Here is an 11823-nt window from a genome sequence, read left to right on the forward strand (position 1 = left end):
TATAACGATGATTTACCACAGTTACTAGTTTTTTTTTTCTTTTTCTTTTTTAATTCTTTTCTTTTGCCTTACAGTTTGTAAAGTCATTGTGGCTTTTCTTGGCTTATTAATTCAATGTATTATATAAGTCCAAATGAAAAACTAGGATCATTTTTTCCCCCTCCCCTTTCTCTTCTTGTCAATAAGGGTCAGAGCAGAAATATTAAGTTATATTAAGTACATTTTTCCCATGCCTATTGATGCTGGATTGAATTTTATGTTTCTAGCACCTGGGCAGAATGAAATTCAAAGCTTTACATTGCTTCGTTACTCATGGTTTAAAATGCATTCATAGGTCATAAATCAAAGCACGTGCAGGCAAGAAAGAAGTAATGCAACGGTTTAGATCTATATTTAAAGCTTTTGTCATATTTTTTGTCATTTGGAATGTACTTTGCAATGTCATTTGCATTTATTTATTTGGCTAATGCTTTTATCCAGTGTGACTTTCTGTGAGTTCAAGTTCATTTTGTACATGTGTGTTTCCTAGCTATCGAACCATGACCTTTGCATTGCCATTGTCTGTAGTTTATAAAAGACATTTCAATCATTAACAGACTTTACATATTTTGATTGGCTATCCAATATACAGTATCTCAAACAATTACTTTACTAAAATGTAAAGGCTTATAGCTTGTTTGAGGGTAATCTTATGAGAGTGATGACTTATTAATATAAATCTCTCTTCAAGAGAGGCGAGCAGGGCTAATATTGGGAAATGAGAAGATGGAAAAGAAGGAGGGGGAAAAGGTTCCCGTGACTCCTTAGCACATCTCAGAGTGACATCTGTGACTCTAATGAGCTCATCAGGCCGTGAAAGTGGGGAAAAAACACATCAAAGGCCTCACCTGGCTTTCATCATGAGGGAAGCTGTGGCGATCAAGCAAACCAGTCAATTAAAGGAAATTATTGCTCGTTAAGAGAGTTCTCTCTGAAGTCTTATGATGTTCACCTTTCCTTATTTACACAAAAAAAATAAATGAAATTGAATAAATAAACCAATTTGCGTAAATTATTATGTAGCTCAAATAATGGAGCGTGGTGCTAGTAAATCCAAGGCCATTTGTTTGATTCCGAGGGAATTCATAAAATGACAAAATGTATACAATTTGGATAAAAACATCTGCCAAATATGTAAATGTAACTAAATGTGATTAAATGCAAGTTTATTTGTATAGTGCTTTTCACAGAACATATTGTTTCAGAGCAGCTTTACAACTTGTAATGATTACAATGCAAGAATAATATTTTAATATAACAAAAAAATAAATAAAAATTGACAGCTTTGTATGCAAATCCAAAGCTGGCATCATCTAAAGTCTTCGCAAGTGTTGGCTTCATCTGAACTCTTTGCAAAGACTGAATCCAAACTGGAGTTGATGCAATGATCTATAAATTATAATGCGACTATTAACAGAAAACAGAAAAACAACAAACAAACCATTCATATATTATCAATCTGTGGTTCATATAAAATGAAAAGCAAAAAGTGATTATGTAAGATTATGACATATAAAGTCCATCATTTCCAACAATCTGTAAATTTTGTATACATTATATTAACTATAAAGGCCCTCTGTATTTTCAGTTTTCTTATTTTCACCCAAAATGTAATTTATTTTAGATTAAGAATTTTATATTACAGTTTTTCTCGATTGCTAAAACACTATAACCAGGCTTTTGAACTAAAATGTCAAAACCATAACGCCATTTTGCTGAACTATGGGGAGAGGAGGAGGAGGAGGGGGAGGGGAGGAGAAGGAGGAGGAGGAGGAGGGAGAGGAGGAGGACATGGTGAAGGAGGAGGGAGAGGAAGAGGAGGGGATGAGTGAAAGACCAACGAGTGGAATATGTTCAGGTATGAGTTTTGATATCGTATGAAGTATTGTGTACCATCACAGTATAGCAGTTTATGCTGCCATTTGTGCCCTCTTGAACTGTGCTTCAGGGCAGTGATTTACTCTACTGTGTTGCATGTGTTTTGCAGAGAATCTTTGAGATTGAAGGCCAGCCTGTTCTCCATGAAATTATCTTTGTGGATGAGGCTGGTTTCAACCTGACCAAAAGAAGGAGAAGGGGGAGGAACATAATTGGCCATCGGGCTATTGTAAATGTCCCTGGTCAGCACGGAGGGAATTTCACTATGTGTGCAGCCATCAGCCAACGAGGGCTACCCCACCGTCATGCCATTCTAGGACCCTATAACACTATGCTCCTCCTTGCTTTCCTTGATTGTCTAAGAGAGCATATTTTTACCCTCGCTGCCTGGCTAGGGCCAATATAGCCTGTGAGATTCTCTGGACTGACCCAGAACAAAGACGGGATGCTGAGGCGGAATATTTTTTTTTATTTATTTTTTTTTTACAGTTGTGCTGTGTAGTACATGAAAGAATAAAAATGTGTCAATGTATACATTGGTTGTGTCTTTTGTGTTCATGTGAAAAGGTTTCTGAGGGGTAGAACCACAAGCAACATAACTTACCAGTTTTGGATATATTGTTTTGAATTTATTGCACCAGTGTGTAATACTGTGTTGTAGTGTGTGTGTTTTTGAAAGCTTGTGTGTGATGTCTGAGGGAAAAGTTTGGTTTTTCAGCAAGAGTGAATGGTTTTGAGTGTAGAGCTTCATTTTGACCTGAAAATAGGATGTTTGGGGAATTGGGTGAGACGTTATGGATTTGTGTTTACTGTTTTGAGAATACGAGGCATAGTTTCAAGAAATGTGTTTAAGCAATCAAGAAAAACTGTAACATGTATGCATCTGGCAGACGTGGTTTATGTTGCATTCAATGTATATATCTGTATCAGTTCTTGCTTTTCCAGGGAATCGAACCCATGACCTTTGATGAGCTACTGACCTACTGTTCGAGCTACAGGATTTGCTCAAAATTTTTTTCTTATAATTCTTAAGCAAATTCTTATTTAGTCACTTTCACACTGTCATGTCGTTTTTGTAATTCTGGGTGAACTGCTTCTTTAAAGCCTTCAAAAGTTCATAATTGTGAAACATGAGGTTAGTTCGGTCCCATCTGCGAGCGTCTCAATCCATCCTTCTTTCCTCCTCATCTTGCCTGTCATTCTGCAACTTCCTGCTACCTTCTTTTTTCCTTCCACCTTGAACTTGTACCATGGCCCACACGGCAGCGGGAAGCAGATTAATAACCGCTCTTTGAAATCTCAGTCACATCGTAGCTGCTTTCCTGCCTTCTCCCAGTCGTTAACATAAATCACACGTTTCCCATCTGTCAGCACTGACTAATATCCACTGCTAGCTTTCCGACGGGATCCTTTCCTTGACTGCAGCTCCAGTACAGAGGTAAAGAGAGCAAGTGTTAGTAGGCATCTACAGGGCAATCAACTTTATCTAACAATTAACTGTAATTTTGTATGTAGTGTAATTTGTATATGTCTTTTGTATGTATGAAACTGTATTTTTATTTTGTTTTATTTTATTTTATTTATGTATTTATTGTGCGCTATAATATTGACATCCTGCATAATATCTATTTATTTATTTGTTTGTTTGTTTTTGTTCTTGTTCTTTTTTTAATTTACACTTAAATTTACACCTTAATATCCAAGTGAATGTCCTGAATTACATTTTTTTTTTTACACAATTTAGTTACTCAGTGTTAAATAATTAAAAATTAGATTTTCAATGTGATGCGATCAGTGTTTTCTTTCCCTCATATATATATTTAATGATATATACAGTATATATATATTTTTTTTTGCATGGAATGCAGTTTTGCATGTAATTGTATTTGCATTTTTTGTGGGTGAGGGTGGATATAATTTTGAGATTAGCGTCTTACATGCAAATCTTTTTTTTTTTATTTATAATTTACATTTAAATTTATACTTTAATAGCAAGTATTCTGAGTTACATTTCTATTTCTTTACATAGATTAATTACTTAAAGTGTTAAATAATTTCAAACCTTATAGGGCTTCTCAGTGTTATACGATCAGTTTTTCTCCTTATTTTTTTATTTATTTATTTATTTATTTAAACTAATGGTGACTCATGATTTTTTGAAGATTGTCTGTCAGCCATTTGAAGGTGTGATGATAAAACCTTTCAGCACAATAATTTTACACTGACAGCTTTTCAAACACAGGATGCACCTATTTTCATGCCTTTTCCCCAATATGTTTTCTTTTAAAGAGGCATTTTAAAGACCCAGATAAAGTCTGATACGTTTTCCTCTTTTTATTATAAATTCAACATCATTATTATATCCTGTCAGGGCATGTTGTGCAGTAGAGCTCTCCAGGTTTCTAATTACACACGAGTGCTGCGAATTCTTCCTAAAACTGTTGGTTTTATCCTTGAGCAGACATGTGGGCGACGGCCTCCAAAACATATTCCAGGAACTCAAGCTTACGTCATGCGCGAGAGTCAAATCAATGAACAGAAGGCTATTTTTTCACACTGAAATGTGTCATTGGATAGGTCTCCATTTCTGGCCATAGTCACTATGTTTGGACTTTTCAAGGAAATCCTTCATGCTAGTGTGTGTTGGTAGGAGCAGTGATTACGGGCCACTTCAAAACTTAAGTCAGTACGAATGTGTGCGATAAAAATTGTTTATGGTTCATAAAACTAATGAAAATGCAAATATTCCAGTTGTTTGTGCAATGTAAATTGATTTACTTTCTTGACTGAACTTTGCATATCAAATATGGCTGCAAGTAACATATGTAGGTGAAATCTGTTATACATAACTGAAAAATGCATGACTTTTATGCATGATTATCCCTCACAAAAGTACCATACTCATACACTGTAAAAAAAAATATTTTTTTAAAGTAAATAAAGATTATATTAATTACATTTTTTGTAATTATTATTATTATTATTATTATTATTATTATAACTTAATGTCTGAGTGAAAATTGTTTCTACAACAGTTTTTTTTTTTTTTTCTCTCCATTGCATTTGGGTTTGTTTCAATCTTTAGTTTAATTTGCAGCTTGACTTGGTTGGAATGAGACTTGACAAGTGTTTGAGAGGTTGTGAATGTATAGCAAATATTTCTATTGAAATATCTAACTACTCCTCATATTGCTCAGATGTGTAGCTTGATATATTATGAAACATTTTCCCGCCTTTAAATCATTTTTATAAAAAATGTTTTGTTTTTTTTTAAATGGGCTGTTTTTTTTATGTATAATTTTATCTCCTTTGGTCTTTAACTGTGTAAAAATTAATGTATTTTATATTGTACATAGTATATAATAAAGTGTGATAGCCAGAAGCTTTTACCAGTCGTGCAGTGTTTGTAGATCTTCTAAAACTGAATTTATCGATGTTTAAAAAATATAATTTTATTGACGGCCTTACATCTTCGAAAACTCTCAAATCTATTTATATTTTGCAAACTTACACAGACCTTCTTTAAAGATGCATGTCTTGAGCAAACAATATGTGAAAAATCTCAGATTTATGAGAAGATATTTAACGGTTTTACCTTTTTACTTTTTAATTACAAATTTCATTGCAGAGCTTATGGGTCCTTGAGGGAAATTTTGTTTCCCGTGAGGAGAGGGACTCTCATGTGAAATTTAACAAACGGGCTGACATTTCAAATATCATAAATTTAACTGCTAGTTGCTAGACAACCATATGCCCCATCCATCCCATAATTACAAAAAAAAATGCAATTATCCACAAATGCCTCATGGATGCAAACTTTAGTGCGTTTTCACTGTACACATAGAAAGTTAAAGCTGTTCAAAGTGAGCAAGAACAACAACAACAATAATAATAATAATAATAATAGACCAGAGGATTCGCTGGATTCCTAATGAGTAATTCTGCCAGATGTCTGTGCCATGACTATAATGAGATGCAAATTGAGCTTGTCACAAATAATCAAGTGTATCAGGTTATAATTTCAAAAAGAATTATTGAAAAACAGGTGACACGTGCATTTTCCATGCATTGCTGAATGTTTTTAAGACGTGATGTGCATTTAATTGCTCCATTTTGATCTTTTTAAACCACATTATGGCTCTTTACACAAACGTAAAGGTAATCTATTGTTATAGATTTTTCCATGAAGAAACTTTAACATCTGTAGAACCTTTCCATTGCACAAAAGGTTCTTTAGAAATGTGTTCACACTAAGAAAAAAATGATGGGGAAGAAGGTTCTTGGGAACCCAAAATGGGTCTTCTATCACATCAGTGATAAAAACCTTTTCTTGAAACCTTAGTTTTTAAAATTGAAGGCTTTTTTTTTTTTTTTTTGCAGGCTGGAGAGGGGATCCCATTGATCAGCGGGTAGAGAAACTCTTGCAGCCAAGCCTGAGATTTGTGAACAGGTCAAGGAGACTGAAACCAGAGGTGAGTAGCTTTATTCTACCTGTGTAAGGACGAAGTGGGCTGTCATTCTAGGTCTTCAGAGATGCCTCTTCATTTATTTTGGCCGAGATGTCTGCCCATTTGTTTCTACCTGAGACAGTTGCAGGTTCTTTAAATCTAGGTTACAGCCAAGCAACCTATGTGTCTGCTGGACAACTGACGGATCGGGATTCTCCTCGTGCTTTTGTTGTTTTTCCATTGTTTTATAGTTATTTTCAGCACAACAGGGGTCTCGGTGTGACACTCAGGGTCTGAAAGCTAGTGTTTTTTTCATAGTATAGGCAGTGTGTTTGTGTCACAAGGTGTGACTCCAACAGAGTTGGACAAACGGTATTGCGCAGCTCCTTTTCATGCAAACAAACCCGCCGCGATCACTCAGTGTGTGGCTGGCTGCTGAATTATTTATCTCATCCTCCATCGATTTCATGAATTAGCAAATAATCGCCAGGCCTTGAAGGTAGGAGTGGGAAGGAAAACGTAAGATTGAGAGCTGTCTGCAGAAACAGATACGTGGTTATACAATAAAATAATAATATTGAAATACTCTTTAATTTTCCTAAAACACATGATTAAATGGGGATAGACAGGATAGGATAGGCATTGTTCCTTATCACTGGGAAATTTTTCATATGAGGCACATTAAAGATCTCACACTCTGTGTGCGTTATTAAAATGGAAAGGAAAATACTGCATAATGACATAATGCGCACTATAAGTACAATATGTCTGTCTGAGAACAGATTCAGTTTAGCCAGTTAGGCACAGGACTGAATTTGTCATATTTAGAGTTGTAATGTGATTGTAAAAACAATTTTAACCATAACTCATCCAATATTAGACGCTAAAAGGGTATTATGGATGAGTTAATTCAATGTTCATTTGCCAGGAACTTCACATTTTCAAACAAATCACTTGCAAAACTTGCAAATTTAGTAGTATTTTGTATTTTAGTATTCATTAGTGATGACAATGTGATATCTAGGATGGCTAATATAATGTCAGTCTTTTTGTGAATTTTGAGTAAATGTTGTGTAAAACCAAAAGTGCTAATTTGTTGTATCTCATTTGTCAGCACTAAATTGTAGCATGTTATTCAAAATTGACAAAACAATTGAGAATAGAAAATGTATATGAAGCTGACAGTTGTGTTATTTGACCTATACATGGGTGTAATGTACTTCATTACAGTACTAGACTTATTTTTAGTAATTTGTACTTTGGATCTATTGGAAACAAGTGCTTGGACTTGGGGGAAAAAATTCAGACTTTTTATTCCACATTTCTTATTTCATTCAGACCTACAAAGTTCATATTTCACAGGTAATTGTGGCTTAGATCTTTTCACACATCAAGGTTTATATATACGGTTTTGTACATCCTGCTGAGCTAACATGCCAGTCAAATCATTATACTTAAAATTTATTTAAAATAGCCAGGGAAATCCAAGTAAGTGGCCTCTGCTGTGCTTGTCCTTGTGAAGTTGATCATCTTTTCGGTCACCAGAACTTTGAAACAGTTTGAATTGTAATGCATTTTAATTAATTCAGATGATTTCTGAATATGAGTTTCAGTTTAATTATATGTTAGAGCCTTACATAATGAGGGTTCAGGTTGTTATACAAAGTGTATGTATCGAAGTAATCTCTTCTGTCTTGATTTTTTTTTTTCAGTCTATTTCTAAAGAAACTGAAACCAGGATACTTTGAAATAGTTAAGTACAAATAAATATAGATTGTTTTTTTGTTTTTTTTTCTTTTTGGTTTGATATTTGAGTATACACATATGCTTACATATATCACTGCCTTGTGTGTATATAGTCTTATCGCCCACATTGTCCAATCCAATAATTACTTGGATTATGTTTATAATTCTGTCAGATCACAGGCAGAAAATGTCACCAACTGCTTGAGTCTCAAATCACCTACAAAACACCAAAAATGCCAGCCTGTTCCTGCAGGAACAACAGATTGTGGATTATGGCTTGCTGTCTTTGAACCACTTTTCAAAGGACAAAGCACTATAAAGTGTGGAGGAAGTGGAAGGAGAGACAGACAGACAGACAAGCATTGGCTGTTTATGTTACACCAAACAAGGCAAGAAGGTGACTGAAGCCTTTATGTGAAATATGGCGGCCGTTTAGCAAAGACATGATGGCTTTTGAAAGGTCTGGTTCTCTGTATATCTCCGCATAGGCATAAGGAGAAATCAACTTTATGGGATCTTAGATTGGCATCAGCAGATGGTGGCATTATTTATTCATTTGCAGATTTGTTCTTTCATTTGTTTATTTATTTATTATCCATCGAGCAAAGACAAAAGAAAGTCAAGCTCGAGCTTTAAGGCAAGTGATACATAAACTATGACTGCATATGCTTCATACATTTTTGCTTATGTAATCGAATAGCGATATCCGAACCGGGTTTCTGAGAGATTGGAGATGGCTGACTGTGTTAGGACGCTACATGTAAGGACATTAGTCTTGTCCAGGTGTAAAGGTTAAAGGTCACTGGCATTGGCGGTAATAACAGGATCCATCTGGGTTTCTGATGCTGCTTCAAATGTGACCGAGTAGAAAAAAAAAATCAAGACAGATTGTTTCATAACCGAACAAACTGCTTTGCTGTCTACATGTGCAACTAAGACAGCATTCCAACTGAAATGAAACCTCATAAGTGACTGATTTGGAGCGGACTGATTTTGTTGTTGATAGGCAACAGCTCTCAGTTTTGCTCTCCAGTTTACTGTGCTGAAGAAGTTATATTTGTATAGAATGTCATAGCCAACAGATATTGTGTATAATAGCTCATTTTAATCAATGTAACTTATGTAGCTAATATGTAATATTATTTTGTTATTCACACTTTCTTATAGTAAATTGTTTACACATTTTGAATAAATGTTCATACTTTTAAAGTAAATTACAGTACATTTATAAATTAGAAAATGTAGGCTATTATTATTTTTATAGTAAATTATTTATAAAATTTGAATGAATAGTTTATAAAGTATATTATACTAATAAATGTAGAATTTTATGTTTTGAAAGATACTGTTTTTAATAGTAAATTATATATATATATATATTCTGAATGAATATTACATTTTGAAAAAATATTGATGTTTTTTTATGGTGAGTTTTTTTTATACGTGTTGAATAAATATTGATAATTGTTATAGTAAATTATATTCATAATTTTTAGTTACATTTTTAATTGATATTGATAGTTTTATCATTTTGAATAATTGTTTTGAATATGGATACTTTTACAGTGGATTATGTATATGTTTTGAATAATTAATGTTGTAATTTTGTAAATTATAATTCTGCATTTTGAATGAGTATTCACTTTTGAATTAATATGAAAACTTTTGATGGTGAATTATTTATTAATTAAATAAAGAGATACATTTTATAGTGATTTTGATTTAACATTGATGCATTTCATAGTAAATTATTTATATATTTACTTAAAATTTATAAATAACTTACTATAAAACATATCCATATTAATTCAAAATGTAATATTCAAATATTAAGTAAATAATAAAATAAATATCAAGTAAATATTTATACTTAAAAAAAAAGTAAATTATATTTATACCTTCTTAATAAATATTAATAATTTATAATAATTTATTTATTTTTTACTTTTATTTTATTTATTTATTTATTATTTATTTATATCCGTCATCTTTCATTGTGCTTATTGCACTACATTATGGCATTTTCTTGAGGATGCCTGCAATGCTGCCTTAAAATGTGGATGATAATTGAACATCCTTCATTTTGGAGCAGGCTTCAAGTCCAGATCATGTCTTAAAGTGCTGCCCGTGTAAGTTTTGGAACAGAGGGTGAGACAGTGACTGTGCTTGACGCAGGATGCGTTGGAAAAAGTGAGACGTGTAAGACCAACTATGACTAAGAAAGTGGACCAGATACTCTGTGAGGAATAGATCCCAACAACAATTCCCAATTCTCCTTATGTGTTTCTGTGTCTTTTGTGTTCTGCAGTGTACAGAATGAGATCCGGTGGACTAGAGCCTCAAAGCCTCATGGGAGTTGCAGTTCCAAACACACAAGGTCAATAAACACTCATGAGGTCAACGCTCACAAGGAACACACTACACAAATTCACTCTCCAAACTCAAGCCACATATGCTTTAGTCAAGGTAAAGTGCTCTGTGCTGTGTTAGTGTTGTTGAACACAGTGCAGGTTCTCCGAATATGCCAAAGGTTTGCTGGATCTGATTAGTTTGTCCCATTTTTAAGCAAACCAATTTCCAAACTGATGTTCCACAATTTTCATTGTTCACATTTTTCAGTTCATAAGCAATTAATGATATGAAATTATGAATGATCATGACATTATTTCATGTTTCAGACAGAAATGATATAACAGTGCTCAGTGCAGTTTCCTTAAGTTCTGTGGCCAACAAGTATTTGAACACCAAAGACACAATTAAACATGCAAAATAGCAAACCAAGAGCAAACAAATTATTCTAGATTTTTTCCCAGAAATAATATTACTTTTCTAGGCTATTTTTTACACAGGTATCCCAGGAGGTGAAGTTCGTCTCATTAACTGTGAATGTCTTTAACCAAACATCTTTGTGTGCAATGAAACGCAACTTGGTTTGATATTTTATGTAATGCAGTGATATTCACACATTTTTAAGAGTAGCTCAAGAGTCCAAACATTTCTGGGGCCGCTGTACAGTATGTACTGACATTAATGCATTCATTTGAGATTGACTAAATCTGTAGACCTCTGAAGAGGTTGTATGCGTTTTTCGATTAAATGAGGCACTCGGTGCCAATTTTGCAAACAGAGATAAAGCCTGGTCAAACCTTAAACAGATTTATAGTGTAATTAGGTCAAGGCTTTGGCTTAGTATACGTATGTCTGGGAACTCAACAGCCAAGCATTTGTCTTTTTTTTTTTAGTAAATATATTTTAGTATATATATAATTATAAACATTATACTATATATTTTATTTACTATTTAAAATATAGTAAATATAATATATAGTATATTTTTTATATTAAATTATATTAATATTTTGAGTATTGATACTATTATAGTAAGTTATTCATACATGTTTAATTAATAGTATTATAATAGTACATTATATGGCAAATGAATACTACATTTTGATTTGATTACATTTTACTTTTTTTTTTTTTGCCAAGTTGTACCATCTTTTTCATATGCATCGAAAGGTCTCACTTTATCTACTTATTATAAGGCTATTTCTTACTGGTATTGAAAAGTGCACTTCCCAAGAGAATGCATGAATTGGGAAAAATATACCTTGAATACACTAAAACTGACTTTTGAAACTGAAATGATGCATTTTGAAAATACATAATATATGTATATGTGAGTGTGTGTGTGTGTGTGTGTGTGTGTGTG

General features: G+C 33.2%; 1 protein-coding gene across 1 annotated transcript in view; it reads left to right on the forward strand.

The window, feature by feature from the left end:
• Nucleotides 1-6332: 6332 nt before the first annotated feature.
• The window catches only part of LOC107654555 (cadherin-18-like), a 172803-nt gene continuing 167312 nt past the window's right edge, over nt 6333-11823 (forward strand). Inside the window, exon 1 of the mRNA XM_016441685.1 lies at nt 6333-6389. The gene's annotated coding sequence lies outside the window, so the exon portion shown is untranslated. The remainder of the gene's footprint in view (nt 6390-11823) is intronic.

This window comes from Sinocyclocheilus anshuiensis, unplaced genomic scaffold, assembly GCF_001515605.1.
Source record: "Sinocyclocheilus anshuiensis isolate Anshui unplaced genomic scaffold, SAMN03320099.WGS_v1.1 scaffold391, whole genome shotgun sequence".
Taxonomy (NCBI): domain Eukaryota; kingdom Metazoa; phylum Chordata; class Actinopteri; order Cypriniformes; family Cyprinidae; genus Sinocyclocheilus; species Sinocyclocheilus anshuiensis.